The 18,222-nt window shown below is 45.4% G+C and overlaps 1 protein-coding gene across 1 annotated transcript in view; it reads right to left on the reverse strand.

The window, feature by feature from the left end:
• ALK (ALK receptor tyrosine kinase) overlaps window positions 1–18,222 on the reverse strand; it is a 679,199-nt gene that overhangs the window by 55,247 nt on the left and 605,730 nt on the right. The window lies entirely within an intron of this gene.

The following is an 18,222-nucleotide window of genomic DNA, read 5'->3' on the forward strand; positions in this document are numbered from 1 at the left end:
GTAGGCAGGCCAACCATGAGGGGACAGGTGAGAGTTTGGTCAGGATAGCCTGGTGGGTGGACTCACAGCCTCAGAACTGTGGCCCTATAGTATCACAGCCTAGCAAAGAGCAGGCTTTAGGCGGTCATAGGCATAAGCCAGAGAAAACAGGTGCTCAGCATCAGGACTCCAGTCCCCAGAGAGGCCATGGAGAGACAGGAAGTGTCAAAAGGAAAATCTAGTAACTGGGATGTTTACAAGGCCAGGAAACAGAGATATAAGAGAGACGGATTATGAAGCTATAAGGCAAAAGCTTGATTTTTGGTAAGAAGATCAAGGTCATAGTTAGAATAGTGGTGCAGTGGGCTTGATGCTGAGCTGCCAGTCTGAGAGCACAAGGGTCCTTGTTTCCCCCTAGATGAGAGTCTACATTGGTCCCTGAGGCTCTGTGGAGCTACAGGAGGATCAAATGCCCCCCCAAGGAGGAGCCTGCATTGGGGGTGGGGGAAGGAGGAGCTCTGGTTCTTTTCTCTTGGGGGAAAAAAAAAATCAACCCAACAAAAATAAGACCAAAACTATTGTATTAAAACTCATTTAGGAAAGAAAAAAAAGAACTGCTTTATCTTGTCCTACTTATACCATACACTGGAAAACTAGTTTAATACTCATCCACATCTAAATTGTACAAAGAACCCACAAACATCGAAACAGTGATTGGTTATAGACAGCTGAGTAAGGAAATGTCCATTAAATACCAGGTTTCATTTTAAGTATATTGCAGTACCCTCCAAGAAGAAACAAATCAATTAGTAATATACTGCACAATGCTAAAAAAAATAGGCTAGACCGTGATTGTACTAGTTTTATTACTGTTGCTAAGCCATCTTATCTGCTCAATTGAATGCAAAGAAATAAAGCGTGATACCAAGGAAAATAAGTTTTCAACCATTACTATTAATCACAATAATAAGAATCTGCCTCCCGTTGAAGGCCTATATGACTGTACCACAGAGAAGCACTCAATGCAGCAGATGGATATTTTGGTACCATTTTGATTCTGATCCATGGAATTGAATTCTATTTGTATCTGTTGAGTGAGCTGAACTTCACGGGAACTGTGGCATATGGAGCCATTTTGATGGCCACTGTAGTTACCATTAAATAAAGTCATGACCCAAATCCAAGTAAATATAATCACTCACCATCCATAAGTGTATATGACACCACTTTTTATTATAAATTGGAAAAAGTAACGCTTTTGGGGGTACATTATGAAAATTTATAAATTGTTCTCCTTATTAGGGAAAAATAAAAGTAGTACCATCAAGTATAGCCATCAAGAGATTAAACATTTCTATCATCTGTCTCAAATCTTTAAATAATGGAGCAGCATCCCCTTCTAGATATGTGATCAGTGATTTTTTTTTTTTAACATTAGCAGTTATTGAGACTTAATGCTTAGCTCCATTTATTTATTGGGAATTGCAAAATAATGATATTCAAATGGTATCTTTTTCACTCATTTATTAGTTGGAATCTATAAGGAGATGTTTCCTTTCATCTACTATTTAGTTACCAAGTGGTATAGTTCATATAGGAAGGGTGCTCAATTCTTTCAACTTATTTACAGTTTTCAAGATGATGGATTCATTTTCTATCATCCTCTGGAGTTAAAAAATTAGTTATTTATGTATATTTATTACTCCGTGAATTAAAACATATTACTGAGTTTTACTTAATCACAATTATTATCCTTTAGAAGTTCATATTCTCGGGCGCCTGGGTGGCTCATTGGGCTAAGCCTCTGCCTTCAGCTCAGGTCATGATCTCAGGGTCCTGGGAGGGAGGCCCCCATGGGGCTCTCTGCTCAGCAGGGAGCCTGTTTCCTCCCCACTTCTCTCTGCCTACTTGTGATCTCTCTTTGTCAAATAAGTAAATAAAAATCTTTAAAAAATAAAATAAAATAAATAAAATAAAGAAGTTCATATTCTCACATTTTTGCTCAGTGGTAGCTACCTGAGTTATTTTTCTCCCCTGCTATCTGGTACGATGAAATATTCCTTCCCTCGACCTGGACTCAGTCATCTTCTCAAAAGCTTTGATTTCTTTTAGTGAAAAAACACCCTTTAAGTACACAATCTAGGTCCCATAGACACTTACTGTTAGTGGTCTGGTGATTGTTTCTAGGTTTCTTTAGAAGATAGAGCTAAGATACTTGTATGTTTTTCAGTATAAACCTACATACACATGAAGTAGATACATACATATATGACAAAATACCTCATGAGCTCACAATGATACTTTCAGCTCAAATTCAGGACTACAACGTTTTAAATTTAATCTCTTCTCTATTACATCTGCTTTTTTTCCCACACTGAGAATCTTGGTTCTCACGAACACAGGGGATAATAGATTTAGAATATTCTATAATTAATCAGTTACTTTATCCTTCATAATACGCATAATAGTAACTGCTACTTTACCATCATTGATATAAAAACTGAGATCAGGAAACCCTGGGTGGCTCAGCTGGCTAACATCTGACTCTTGATTTCGGCTCAGGTCGAGATCTCAGGGTTGTGAGATCAAGCCCCTCGCTGGGCTCTTTGCTGGGCATGGAACCCGCTTCAGATTCTCTTTCAACCTCTGCCCCTCCCCCATGATCCTGCTTGCATTCTCTCTCTCTAAAAATAGAATAAAAAAAAAAAAAAACTGAGGGGAGTTTTTTTTTGTTTTGTTTTGTTTTGTTTTTGTTTTTGTTTTGGTGTATGTGCTATCCTTTCTCCTATAATTTCCTGAAGTTGTACTCTAGCTACACTGTTTGGACATATCACCATTACATACAATACTTTTTCCTCTTTAACCTTTAGTTAGTCTCACTTCTAAAAGTGCTGTATGTTTAATGCTCCTAACAGTCATGCTGAATATCTCTAGTTACTTTGGTTGTCTGAAGCTTGTTTCCATAGATTCCTTAGGAAGGGCTTATGGGAATAATATTCTTTGAGTTCTTGGATATTGATAATATTTTTCCCTTGAGTATATTAAATACATTACTCCACTTTTTTCTGGTATAAAGTAGTACTATCAAAAACTTGATGATAATCTAAATTTCATACTCTAATAAATCACTTGCTATTTTTGCTTAGGAGCCCAATGTCCTTTTCTTCTTTTTCTTTAATTTTCAGCAATTTTACTAGAATACCCTTAGGTATTGCTCACCTAGGTTAGTAACGCAGTGTGCTCTTTTAATAATTAAATACAATAAGGAAAATTTCCTTGAATTATAGCTTTAAGCATTTGTTTTGTTCCCTTTCTCCAAATTTTCTTCAGGCACTCCTGTTATCTGCATGTTGGATCTTCTCTGCCTATCTTGCTGGATGTCATTTTTTTACTTAAAAATTTTTTCTCTTTTCACCTTGTATTTCTTGTAAGGCATTAACTGTGGTGTGTATTTGCTCTTGCATACTTTCTAATTTAGTTTTCATTTCTGAAATTATTTTTTCCTTTTATCTCAAATTCTTTTATGAGTTTCATCACTTAGTTTTTGATCTTTTGTAACACTGGCTTATGTTATTTTTTCATGTCTTGTATCACTGTTTTAATGTCAGCTCATTTGGAAATCGGTTAAAATTTTGATCTCTTTTGTAGGCGTGTCTTTCTGGTATGCTTTCACTTTAATGTGGGGTTGTTGTTTCGTCCTTTATGCTCCTCTAAAATTCTTATTGTAATGTGGACGGGATTTGGTCTTGATACCTATGAATTTTTATTTTTAATTTTTAAAAAAATTTTAGTTAATCAATTAATTATGTTATGTTAGTCACCATATAATACCTATGCATTTTTACATGAAACTAATTTTCTAGGACTCTTAGAGTTCAGGACTTTCCTAACTTCACAGAGCTCCTTCTATTCTTTTCTTCATATAGTGTTGAAATATACAAGGTTTGCCTTCAAACATTTCTGGCTCTGTTTCTTTCCTTCATATTTATCTGGATATCTATCTATCTATCTATCTATCATCTATTTATCTATCTGTTACTCCTATCCTATGTTGATTTGACACCCAGAAATTTCTTCTTAGTATGGGCTCTTTCCTGATGGCCCAGTCCCCCTTGCTCTTTCAAATATCACCATGGCCCCTTATACTCACATATCCTTGGACTGGACAAAGCCTCTCCCAGATTCAACAATGGTTTTTAGATCAGCTGTCAAGTTATTTCCAGCAAGTATCTGTCAGTGATTTTCTCATGCTCTTAGGTTTATAAGACAGCCTGTTGTCTTCATCTCCTTTTTCTTGCTCAGATGCTGATATCAGACAGATCTTATGGTGGTTGTACTTTGTCCTCATTAATTTTATTTTGGGTATTTTTTAATAAAAAAATTTTGTTGTAAATATCCGTGGGTTTTCAGTTTTGATATACAGTTGCTTTGCGTTTAGATTCAGAAAGATAGACAACTATGCTGGTACCACACCATGACTGCCATCTTCCCAGAATCCTCGAGAATCACTTGAGGTCACTTGCTTTGATTAGCCCTTTTATATTATCTCTCTGGTCAGGTCTGTCGCCCTCATTTCTACTCCTGGGGCTGCAGGGTTTTTCAGACTACATATCAGGGACATCTCCAAAAACCATGGCCTAGAACTTGCTGTTATATCATGTCTGCCTTTTTTGGGATAGAGCCCACTAAGTATAATTTAACTTTTTATTGATAGTGCCACACAAGATTTAACCAGTTGTTTCGGCTATTTGTCCCTTCATTAAATGGCCTCAGATATAAACAGTTTATACTAATTCACTTTCTTCTCTCTCACCATCATGTATGTTTTCTTAGTGCTTCAGCATGTTCTACTATGTATAATTTTATACTCAGTGTTGGGTGAGGGTGTGAGAGTGGCCCCCTATTTCTGCATCAGGGTGAGGACCAACTAGCTGCAGGAAGCCTTTATGTCAGTTTTGGAATATATTGATATTTTGGTACTTGTATTTAGTAGATGGTGGAAGTTTCTGGAAGTCTAACTTTAGGTAGAAAGACATTACTATGATTTTGAGTCAACAGGGCCAGGACTTTTAAGGCCTTCAATTTCCATGCCTTAATTACAGCCCATTTATGTAGCATGCCCATCCTCCAGCTAGTTTAGCCCCTGAAAACCATGTTAGGTCAGCAGATAGGGAAGAGGGAGGAATCATTTTATCTTACCAGAAGGCGACTATGTAGAAAAGTTAAATCTGGGGCTAAGTGAGGAGAGGCTGGTCACATTTACTCTTCCTACAACACAGTTTTCAGAATTTTCCATGTTCTAGTTTGCTTCTTAGACTGAGTTTCTTTGCATGACACACGCACACTCCAACAAATACTCTCACACCCACCCTGCAAACTCTCACACACATACTCTCAAACACTCACACACACTCACATACCATACATATCCTCCATACACTCACACACCCACCACAAAACTCACATGCTCACACTCACACTCACTCACACACATCACACAAACTCTCACACCACACTTAAGACCCACTTGCACACTCTACACATTCACACACCACACTCACACACACACAGCCATGTTCATTTGGGCAAAGATTTCTGGCCCTTACTCTTTTGTTCTTTTCTGCTGATGAGACATTAGGAAGTGTAAGAATAATTAAAAACACCAGCCCTGTCTTCTGTGCTAGAAACGCTCTGCGCGTGATCTGTGTTTTACTGTTATATCATCATCTCCTTTGCCCCTCACACAGTTCCACTAGACAGGCAGGATGCCTAAAAATACTGAGGTCCCCCAGAGAACAAAGACCAGAGGCCCATGTCCCTCTCTGCTGGGAGGCAGATAGCCCTTCATGGAAGGGAACCAGTGAGGCAGCTCCCCATCAATGGGCAACAAGGCAGGGCTGTTGAGATAAAAGCTGTTTTCAGGACAGAATTACCCTAAACAGTTCTGACACCCGGCAATCTGAGGGAGTTTTTAATGGCTCCTGTGATGGCTGCTTGTTGTGTTCTCAGCCACCCCCTGCTCCCTGAGGGAAAGTCAGTAACACATGAGAGAAGGGAAAGGTCACAGGAAAAACACTCTCCTGAAAGCGTAGCTGTAAAAATTAAGTTAAGGGAGTCCTCAGGGCTAATTTTGTTATTCCCCAGTTGGCTTCAGGCCAGAGTTGTGTTAATAAAGTATTTGATAGGGAGAGGGGTATTGTATATGCACCCATCTGGGGGTTACACATAATGGATTTGGTTTTGAGTTTCAAGTGGGAATTGGGGGTGGTTCAAACACCAGCCTTGCCACAAGCAGGCCTGAAGAGTCATTGATTTTTGCCCGTACCTGCTCTTCTCCATGGACTGGGGGGAGAGATGACCTTAGTCTGGTGCTTGACCATGGGGGTTATGTTAACAGGATTCACTGCCTCAGGAGAGAGGGGCAACAGTACAGGAGGATAGAACACTTCATTGCTTTATTCTTGGTAGTTCTTGCTTATTGCCTGGTTCTAAGTCATGAAGGGTAAAATCCTTACAAGGCCTTTGTGACTGGAAAACTTCTGATGGATGGACAGATGAAGGCCACTGGCCCAACTGGCCAAGTGATTTGGAACTAGAAAGAACGAATGTCCTGACTTTGGGGTCTGGGTCTTGGATCCATCCAAGATCAGTTAGATCCATCCTAGACCAATTCTAGGATTAACTGGGGGAAAAGGACACCTGAGAGGGTGGGAAATCCAAATGTCAAGGGCAGAAGGGAAAGTAGTGGGGTAGTCGGGGAAGAGGTAGGACCAAATGGTAGGCCAAAAAGAGAAGGCAAAGTCTCTGAGAGGGCTGGAGAAAAGGGGAGAAGAGATACTTCTTTTTTATTCCTGCCTCTGATGCCACCATGGTGGCTAGAAATGCAGCATCATAAGAAACAAACATGGGGAAAAGGCCAAGAAGATCACAGAGATGTGCATCTCCCCATCATCAGGCCCTGAATTAATGACACTAGTCATGTATAAGGCCACTGAACTAATTGTCAGCAATCATCAAAAAGTACCTTTTGTTATGGCACTGGACCCTTCCTTGGGCTCCCAGCCATTGTCTGGGTCCTACTTCAATCTGAATGGACCCTTCTAGAACCAATGTCTCCCACCTGCTTAGAGTAAAAACACCAATGATAAGAAACTCCTGCTGCTATCCCTCAGTGATGCTGGCTTAGAGATGCAGTATGTTTCCAAAACTTCTTAGACACCGTGCATGGCCTTCAGCTTGCCTTTCCCCAGGTGGGAAGCCAGGCATTTGGGTCATTTTCCCCACCTGGCCTGCTCAGCCCAGGCATGCCCCCCACTTCTTCACCCACCCCTGGCTGTGTCTCTGCACAAGATCAATTCACAGTCAAGACCTTGACCTTAATGAGAGTTGTAGCTATATCATGAGGGCCTTGGAGGTTTTCCCAGGCCACATCGGCTTAGGAGTAAAAAGTAGGACTTCAGTGTCAGCAACAAATAGCATCGTCTGTTTCTGCTCTGACCCACACCTGAAGGAATCTGAAATTTTCTCTGTTCACACCCCCATCATTATAGCACAAATGCACACACCACATATGCTTTGCCACTGTCATTTCTGTCCCCTTAACTTGCTTCATTTTCTTCACAGAACATCACTCTCTGAAATATATCCCCATACACTTGTTCGTTGCCCTTCACCCTCACTGGCGTATAAGCTGTGTAAGCCTACGTGAGGCTTAGATGATGCTATTCACTGCTTTGTCTCCAGGGCCTAAAACAGTGCCAGTCACATAAGAGGAAGTTAATATACCTTTGTTGCGTGAAGAACCAAACAATACAGAAAGAAGGGAGTAGGCCAAATGCCAGCCCTCAAAGCCACTCGAGGGGTCAGGGGGAAGAGCTCGTGCATGCTGAGGGTACCACGCATGGTTTGGTGGGAGCGCCTTTGGCCCTTTGTGTTCCTGAATTAGCCTTAGAGCAAGAGAGGGTGGAAAGATTCAGGTAGTCCTGGTAGAAACAGGTGTTTGTGGAAAGGTATTTTGTCTCTGAGCCGTGACTACACAATAGAAAGGGGTAGGCTCCCGAGGAGACAGCACACAGCTCCACGTTGTCATTCAGACACCAGCACACACTCACAGGCATAAAACCACACCCGCAGGACTGAAAAGAAGGGAGCCCCGCAGTCTTGAAGAGAACGCTTGGGTCCTACTCCTTAGTAGTGTGGACCCTCCACTGACTTGACTGTTGACGGAAACTGTCAACTGAGAGACTGTATGGACTAGTTAGTAGGACCAAAGTCATAAACCAGTTGAGGGGAAAAGAGCCCTCTCTTCCAGGTAGTTATTCTGAGGCCCCGGGGAGTTTTCCTGATTCTGTCAGGTTGTTGGACAAACCCAAACCATGCCTTATTTTCCTCACTTGTTAACGTTAATCTTGGAATGGGATCAATCTGTCAGTCACTTAAAAAATAATAATTAAATGGGTAAAATGTGCTCACATTGTTATGAAGATACTGTCAATATTCGCTATAAAAACCAAATCAGGCCTCTCAGATCCAATCTTTCGGGATTTGATTAAAAACCTGCTCCTGGAGGAAGTCCTGGAGTCCTCATCTGATGGAGATTTTGACGAGCTTTAAAAGACTAAAATTCCTCTTTCAACTTAGATCAGTGAGCGGGTCTTTTTGGGGCAATCCTCTGTAGCCCCACAAAAGTCATGTATTTCCCCCAAATGCAGTTCGAGGGCTTAATTGAAGATGAACTGAACTGATTGTACAAAAGGACCCAAAGCGCAAAATACTACCTCTCCACCCTTTTTAGCTTTAAAAGTACAGAGCTGGGATTTGCTTGAAACTTTTGCAAAAAAATTCAGGAAAAATATAGTCAGAACACACAGTATAAAAAAAGTATGTATAAAAAAAGGTGCACAGCTCATAGTTTGGGGAGGAGGAAGATTATAAATACACTGAAAATTTAGAGAGGACAACATATGGAGGGATGAGTGAGCCGGCCCAATGTTTTCCATGATATATTTTAATAATAATGTTAATAACAATATCATAAGAATGTTTTATATTAGCATATTCTTTTGTACCCTTCCATGCCTGCTAGAGATACATGCCTCCTCACTACAATAGCCAGATCTGAGAAAGAAGTGTGGCAGGTAACTGTTCTCCCTGCTTTACACACAAAGGAAAAAACTGGGGTCCAGAATGTTTGATTCTACTGAAATTGCAAAGCTAGAGCCTTAGTCTCCAGGATTCTTTCTGTTTGTTTGTTTGTTTGTTTGTTTTAATAACTTGCCTCTAGCATTTTATTAACATATAATGTAGTCTCCAGGATTCTTGACCAACCCATTTATCATCTTGCTAGGGACTGGCACTCATGGGGTGTTTTCTGAATATTTAAGTGTTGGATAGGCTTGAGTCTGCACAATTTCTCAAAGTTTCCCAGTAATCAGGTGATCTCTGGCACCCAAAAGCCCATTGCAGGAGGTTCTAAGATGGTCTCTAGTGATCTCTGTGTCCTAGTAGTCACACCTTGCTTAGTCTCCGTCCTTTGAGTATGGGTGAGACCCGTGCATTGCTTCTGAGCAACAGAATATGGTAAAGGGGATGGGATGTCATTTTCATGATTACATTACATAAGATTGTAACTTCCATCTTGCTTGCAGACTCTCTCTTTGTCCTTCTCCCTTTCCCTCCTCCTCCTCTCTTCCTAGGCTTCTCAAGGACTGCCAACAATCGAGTGAACTTGGGAGGGACATCTTCCCCGCTTGAGCTTTCAGATAAGACCCTGCCCTAGCTAACACCTTGATTGCAACTGTATGAGAAACGATAAAGCAGAAAACCCAGATGAACTGTGCTTAATTTCCTGACCCACAGAGAGGAATAGAACAGATGTGTGTTGTTTTAAGCTACTGCATTTATGGTAATTTGTTATAAAGCACTAGATCACTCTCTAGCCACCTCCAAAACTCCCCATCTTCTGTGTAAGCACCGAGTGTGGAGGACCCTGGCTAGGCTGCATTCTTCCGGGCGTCTTCTCTCTCTTTCTTGATTCAGTGATGGTTGGGGTGATTCCACCTCTTGTTCCTTTTCCTCTTGCCAGTGGAGGAGCAAGTGGAGGAGGGGGCATCCCTTTATATGATCTAGAGTTAGTATTTCACCCTTTCTCCTCTTAGCTTCTCTGTCCAGCTCTGGGCTCAGATGAATTAAAACAGAACAGAACAGAATAGAACAAAACATCTCTCTGTCCAGGACCACTGAAGCTTTGCTGCAGCAAGCAGAAAACTGAATAGGCTCCAAGGTATGCAGGTTTGCTCTGCAGGCTGATCCAGCAAGTCTGGGAGTAGGGCGATAATTAAAAATGATCTTTCCCCAAAACAAGTGCTTAATGTATTTGCGCTGATGGAGGGGCCTTTTGTATTCTGCTGGTCTTGGAGCTAAATGATCTTAATCAAGCTGTGCTGAGACCAGAGTTCCCGGATCATTTGTTGTCTCCCACTTATACAACCTTTCCCTGGAACAAACGGGTAAAAGCAACATGTTTTTTTAGGCCATCCGGAGGAGAGAAAGGCAGTGGACCTGTCTTCTGCTAACAGGAGCCATGCCCTGGTGTTAAGCCATTTTATCTGCAGCTTGGCCATGATTCCAACCACCACACAGCATTAAACTGGGGGTTCATGAGGTGTTTTTGAGGCCATCGGAGCTGGATAATGCCATGCTGTTTGGCCAGTGGGGCCCAGGGCTGGGAAGTTCTGTTGTAACAGCATAGTATCCTTCCTTTCTCAAAGGACCCTAGAATTCTTTTCAAAGAGGATGCTCCGTTCGGTAGAATTCGCAATGCGCTGATCTTGGATGAAGACCTCCTCACCATCCAGCACAGGGTAAAATCAGAGCCATAGAGTGGGAAGACCCGTCTGAATTCTAGATGCGATCTGAATTATAAACTGGAAAGGGAGCCAGGATCTCCCTCGTGCTAAGAGAGCAGGGGTTTCATCTCAGGCTTCTGTGGACCCGGCTCTGGGTAGTGCATTTTTCAAGAGCAGCGCTTTGGTCCCCTCCCAGCAGCAGGCCCCGGGGCACCCAGCACCTGGCTTGGCACAGAGCATGCATACTGTACATGCTTGTAAAGCTTGGTGAATTGAAACTCAGCCCTACATGATTTTTTTGGGGGATTCTGGGAATTCTAAGATCACATTGACTAGAAAGCAGCAATGTTTTCTGTGTTGAATGCTGAGCTGAATTTCCTGAGTTGGAAAGAGAAAGCCAGTCGATCTGGATGCAGCAAGAGCTTTTCCCTTTTCAGCAGCTGGGTGGTATTTGGGATTCCTCCCAGCGGGCATGGGGTTAGAGAGGGAAGACTCCGGAGGTTGCCAGCTTGAGTCTGGAGCCTGGCTCTGCACTTGGCTGGGGTGGGGGGGGGGGACAAGCCACAGAACCTTTCTGATTCTGTCTCCTCACTTCTGAAATGAGGAAACAGCCATGGCTGAGACAGCTCACTTCATGTCCTGCTCTTTCTGACTGGGACAGGCATGCACTCCCCTAATCCTGTCATCGAGCCTATGAAATAGAAGCACTAATGAGAAAAGCACCATTTCATTTCACTTTATTTTATTTTATATTATTTGTAATTTTATTTTCGACATGGGGAAGCAAAGGCACAAAAAGGAGGAGGAAGTAGCTTAAAGTAAATGGCGTAGTTGGGACGTGAACCCAGGGAGTCTGTGCTCTTGAAAAGTACGCCAGACACAGGATGGGTGAAGCGGCGTGGGAGGTTCGGGCTTCTGGTCAGGGACTGAGTAAGTCACAGGGATGTCACAGGATACAGCGCAGGGAGTCTGGTCAATGGTATCGCAATAGTGTTGTGTGGTGCCAGGTGGGGTCTACACTGGGGGGGTGGGGGTGGGGCATAGCGTAACTATAGATTTGCTGACTCACTGTGTTGTACGCCTGAAACTAATGTAATGTTGTGTGTCAACTATATTTCAACAAACAAACAAACAGCCATGCCATCCCGCTTTCTGTTAGTGATGTCTATCCTCGGGGAGCCTGGGGCACTGTAAGGACCAAAGGAAAGAAGCTGAATGTGCTTAGTAACTGGGGTACAGATCCAAGGGGGCAGCCTGTGAACTATTGGCCCGGAAGCTGTTGCTGGTGGGGGGTCCCTCGGGGTGGGGGGAGTGGGGCGAGCAAACCTCCAGCTCAGCCCTCCCTTCCCACCTGAGCTGTCCCCAGATCCCCGTGGGGATCTCTCTCCCTTGACAACCAAGCAGGCCACATCTTGGGGGTGCTGACGGGGTCTGCAACACACACAACCTCTTGCACTGGAAGAGACTCTTGAAGGGCAGTCGTGAGGCCCATGCATCAGGAATTAGTTCCACGCCGCATCTCTTCTGGGAGCCCAGGTGCTTTAGCTCCCAGGGAAGGGAGCCACTCTCAAATGAAGAGTGACATGGTAATCGGCGGGCACTGAACCTGCCGCCGGGACTGGGGCCCACGAGCCTTGTTAAGGCTGGTGCTTCACTAGTGCTCACGAGTTCCCTTGCTATTAGTAGGTGATAATCCACAACACTTGGTTAAAAAGCAGGCCAGCTCCAAAGAGGCTGCACCAACTTGCATTCCCACCAACAGTGGAAGGGGGTCAACCTCTTTGGAGAACAGTGTGGAGATTCCTCAAGAAATTAAAAATAGAACTTCCTTATGACCCTGCCATTGCACTACTGGGTATTTATCCCAAAGATACAGATGTCATGAAAAGAAGGGCAATCTGTACCCCAATGTTTATAGCAGCAACGGCCACGGTCGCCAAACTGTGGAAAGAACCAAGATGCCCTTCAACAGACAAATGGATAAGGAAGATATGTCCCATATACACTATGGAGTATTATGCCTCCATCAGAAAGGATGAATACCCAACTTTTGTAGCAACATGGACGGGACTGGAAGAGATTATGCTGAGTGAAATAAGTCAAGCAGAGAGAGTCAATTATCATATGGATTCACTTATTTGTGGAGCATAACAAATAGCATGGAGGACATGGGGAGATAGAGAGGAGAAGGGAGTTGGGGGAAATTGGAAGGGGCGGTGAACCATGAGAGACCATGGACTCTGAAAAACAATCTAAGGGTTTTGAAGGGGTGGGGGGGTGGGAGGTCGGGGTACCAGGTGGTGGGTATTATAGAGGGCATGGATTGCATGGAGCACTGGGTGTGGTGCAAAAATAATTAATACTGTTATGCTGAAAATAAATAAAAAATAAATTAAAAAAAAAAAAAAGAAAGGCCAGCTGAGAGGAAAATGGCCAGCCACCCAAACTAGTCCCCAGGATTCTATCTACAGCCCATGCCTGCCCAAGTCCTAAGGAACTGCTCCCCTCAGGCGAATGGGTGCTGACAAAAGTGTGTCCCATGTGCACCAGTGAGAACTGGGGTGCACAGAGGGCCAGGGCAGCCATTTAGCTGCCATTATCAGCTTTCTTAAGTGTGTGGGGGGACATCATGCGACTAGGGTGCCGTTTGGAGGATGGGTGAAGAGGCAGATGCGCTCTAAGCAAATCTTTAGGCACAGAGGGTTTTTTTTTTTCAGAGAAGAGATTCCTCTAGAATACTAGTCAATGGTAGAATTCCTTTAAGATTTATCACAACTCGGGGCACCTGGGTGGTTCAGTCAGTTGAGCTTCTGCCTTCTCCTCAGGTCACCATCTCAGGGTCCTGGGAGCGAGTCCCACATTGGACTCCTTGCTCAGTGGGGAGCCTGCCCTTCCTCTCCCTCTGCCTGCTGCTCCCCGGCTCATGCTCTCTCTCTCTTTCTCTCAAACAAATAAATAAAACCTTAAAAAAATAAAAAATTTTTAAAAAATGGGATTCCAAATGTTACCTGGCTTAGAAAACTTAATTTCTCTACATGATTTTAAAAAGCACCATGTTTTTTTTAGCCTTTTACACAAGTTGTATAACTTAAGGCAAGTTTACTCACCCCCTGTGGGCCTGTTTCCTCATCTGTACAAGGGGGATTGTATTAGAGTCCCAACTAACGAGATAACACGTATGAAGAGCCCAGGAGAGTTGCTGACACCCAGCCCCGCCCAGTGACTGGTGGTTTTCAGGTGTGAAAAGAGGACACGACAAAATGCTTTGCTGTCTGAGAGAGAAAGACGTAAAAGTATGCCATGTGACTCCGAGGAAGCCCCTCCCCTTCCCCAGGCCTAGGCCCCTCCTCATCTGTGTTCAAGAGGTCAGGCTGCCCTTTGGGGTTGTGACGCTTTACTTCAAATCAGGCTTTCCTTGAGAGTTTGTTAAAAACGCAGAGTGTGACCTCCTCTTCCTAGCCATTCAGATTCCACAGGTCCTTGTGGACCAGGAAGCTTGATTTTGAAGGAGCAGCACTCTGGGTCCTCCCTCCCCTGGCAAGGTGACCGGAAGCAGATGGTGTGAGGCCACAGCGGGAGAAAGCCTGGGGTGGCTCTGGGTCCCTGCTGCCCTCAGGAAGTCCCAGATTCTGTCACTGGGCATCCCTGGGGAAGGCTGTTAATGATGCAATGGAGACGAGCATCTGAATGGAGTTGTTCCCTCCACCCCGCCCCCCTACTCCCTCCCCACTGTAGGGGGTGAGTGGGGCTCCCCGGGGCTTCTCTTCTTACTTGTTTCCTGTCCTCCCCTCCTGCCTCCCAAACTGGCCCACAGTAAGGAGCTAAGGCAAAAGCAGTGACCCCAGCTCCCTGCTGCTTGTAGGGAGCTATGAGCAGTGCCCACAGGATGCTATGATTTGTTTGGGGCTGGATTACAGTACATTTATTTGGTCAGGAACTCTGCAACTCCCCACTATGTGGGCATGCCACCACAGTGAGCTAGACCCGGCCTGCAGCGCGTGAACGCAGAAGGTTCTGGTGGAAACGAGAAGACAGGTTCTGAGCGAGGGGGCCGGGCCCTGGCAAGCCCGCCTTGCAACAATGCTGTCATCCCCAGAAGGGCACGCGTGGACCATAATGGCTCTCACTACAAATTCTATTAACTCTAATAGTTGTTCTGTGGTGAATGGATAATGCATTTAGCAGAAATAGACTCAATCAATTTATATGAAACACATAAAACTTTCTCATTGAAATTGGCATCTGTTCTTGAACCGTAGGAGCGTGTGTGGAAATGGACAGTCTGCCACCCTTTCTTCTGGGCACATGAACAATGCCATGGGTTCATTAGAGAGATGGACCAAGGAAGCTCTGGCTCCCTTACACCCTATCCCTTCAGCTCTTAAAACCGTGGGGCTGGTGATGGGGAGGGACCTGGAGATGTCTACTTTAAACCTGGACTATTAAAAGAAGCAGTTTTCTTGCCTTTGCCTTAGCATTAGCGGCTCTCCTCTAGCTCTGCTACTTGGGGGCCTTACTGACACGCCCCAGCTGTTAGATGAGGAGAGAGAAGGTTGTGCGGGGGCAGGACCCTCCCCAGGACCACAGCCTGCTAGTGCAGGCCTGCCAAGGCTGGGCACAGACCTGCTGACTCCTGGTCCAGTGCTCTTTCCATGGTCCTATGTAGTTTTAATTGTCCCCTTGCTCTTTGGCAAGAGATGAGAACTCAGAAGGCAGTAAACCAACCATCACTAACCAACTCAGAGGCGAGAGTGTAGTTTGATGCCAGGGCTCCGTGAGCTACTAATACTTGTGGGTTGGACCCAAGGTTTGGGCTGGTTCTCATGTAAGTTTTCTGCTCTCCCTATATAACACGTGAGCTCACAGGAGAGGGGTAAGGAAGCTGAGGCAGGGTCATGGGCCTTGAGGGTCCTGTCTGTCCTTTTCTGGTGACAGAGCCTGCCTGCACATTCATTACTGCTGAGAGAGAGACAGAGAGAGAGAGAGAGAGCTCTGCAGCCCTGTGATTGCATTATCCCAAGCATTTGGTTAACATAATTGTATGTGCAAAGCTGACAAATGTAATTTTCCCAGACTTAATACTTGCCCCGTTTTCTCTCTCAGTTTCTTCATCTGATTAGCTAAAGTGACTCAGGCTTCCGAGAAAGCTCCACGAAGCACCTGGACAGGCTTTCCCCTGCCTAGAAGCTCCAGGCGCTCAGCTCTGCCCTGTGGGCTTCGGGGTGAAGGAACCCCTAGGGCTGGATGGAGGTCAGGACCTCATCGCAGGCCTGACTCAGGGGATGTGCAGAGTGTTTAGGGAGACCTGGGTGTGTTGTGAGTGACTGTTTTTAAAAGCCCCTGTGTAACCTTTTTGTTTTTAGGAGGTGCTCTAACGCTTGCCAGGAGGAGAGTGGAAATGCCACCAGCTGCCCTTGGCCCAGCGCCGCAGAAACTGAACGTTGGCAAGGACATCTTGTTATCTGGTCTCCCCCATCCTTGGCTGGAAGGCTGGGAACTGATGTGTTTCCTGGACAGGCTGGGCCTTTTGTCTGGGAAGCTCTCCTGCTCTTCCCCATGTTCAGTGTTACTCTCTAGACTTGGCTACCTGGAGTGGCTTAGTTGGCTGAAAGATTGTAGACTTCAGGGTCACATCCTGGCTCCATTCCCTACCCACTGGGGGACTCATCCCTCTCAACCATCTTCTCATCCCACAGTGGTAATGACAACCACTCTCCCTGGCCAGAGTGAAGTCGAGATGGGTTGGTGTATGAAACACCCGGCCCGGTGTCAAGCAGGCAGATGGGCTCCTGATAGCTCCTTCCCTTCCCCTCCCCTCACACTGCAGCCCCCCCCCCCCCGCCCCTTCTTCTTTAGAGGCAGAAGCTCAGAGCTGGGCCCAGCTTCACCTCGCAGGCCGTCACCTGCCGGCTCACAGGCAACTCCTCCCCGTCTATCCGTGCTCTCTTGTAGACTGGAGTTCTTTGACCCCCTGACCTGAGTCTTGCTCCGCTCAGCATCTCTGAGCACGTAACTGGCCACAGAGGAAGTGTACAGGAACCGTTTGTAGTTCTAGATGAAAGCTAGATGAGGGAGGGCCACGGCATGGACCCAGGGTGGCCTGATCTCCCTGACCATGAGTGGCACCCAGGGGGCGTGATGGGCTTGTCCTGTGGGGGTGGGGAAGGGTGACCCTGCTCCTGCCTTTCCTGATGAATCAGGGGGTGCTGGGGCTGGGACATCTGTCAGCTGGGAGCCTACCTCAGTTTCTCCCTCCCCTTGAGCTCCCCAGCGCAAGAGTGGGTTCCTGGGAAAACACGGCCTCTGTATTCAGTTTTCTAAAGCCTTTCCAAGGAACCCACTGAGGCTGCTGGGGGTTGAATTTGCCTCAGCGTCCTCTTCCCTTGGAGGTGGGATCATTGCAGAAGGGAGTCTGGAGATGGAATGCTGATCACCGCCCCCAAAACCCCTGACCCCTGCTCTGAGGCTGGGTTGGGCAGCAGAGGAAGCTCCGGACTCTCGGGCAGCCACTTGCTGCTCCTTCTATTTGGAGGTGGTGGGGAGCATGGCCGCTTTCCAGTTGCCTCATGATTTTGTTAGTCTGATTGGCCACTGGGCAGACCCTCATCGATGAGCCTTTTAGGGACAGTGGGAGTCATATGGCAATAAACCGGGAGTCAGGCTGCTAAGTGCTGGCTGCTAAAATCCGAGAACTGAGCTCAAGCCTCAGGCCTCCCCCCACCCTCTGACTCCCCGTCAATCCACAGGTGTTCCCAGAGCCCCTGCTATGTAATCAGTGCTGGTGGCAAGGTGGGGCCAGGGTCTGCCACGAGGTTTGCTGAACCTGTCCTGAATGCACTGCAGGGAGGCAGTCACTGACCAGGACCCAGGGAGTCCTGGAGGTCTGTCCCCGGGGTGGGGTGGTGGGGCAGCGGACGATGGACAGAAGGTCGCTTGCCTCACCTTGGCCGTTTTCATGAACAACGGGGCAGAGTAGGGAAATAGAGGCAGCAGGTTCCCTTTCACGTGGACAAATGAAAGGGTGTTCTGAGGTTTTAGTTAAAGATGAAGGGAGGAGAGGGGAGAGGTGAGGGGGAAAAGCAACGAACACTTACCCCCTGGTCCGGCCGCTCGATCAGGCAGGAATCCGGGACAGAGAGAGCTACACCTGGGGTGGCTTTTCAACCAGAGAAAGGAAGGGGTTTCTTTCTTTGAAGATAAACCAAAGCTGATATTTATGAAATAAGTTGAGAGTCAATGAATTCAGTATGAAGGTGTAAGTCTCCACGTGTTTTTTTTTTTCCTTTGTACTTTGCACTAAACAAGGATTTCACATTATAAGCAGAAATTTATCATTTATCTATTGTGGTTTTAATAAAGTGATCTTTTATAGGAAAAAGGGTGTGGGTGGACAGTG

The sequence above is a fragment of the Mustela nivalis genome (genome assembly GCF_964662115.1).
Source record: "Mustela nivalis genome assembly, chromosome: 8".
Classification (NCBI taxonomy): Eukaryota; Metazoa; Chordata; class Mammalia; order Carnivora; family Mustelidae; genus Mustela; species Mustela nivalis.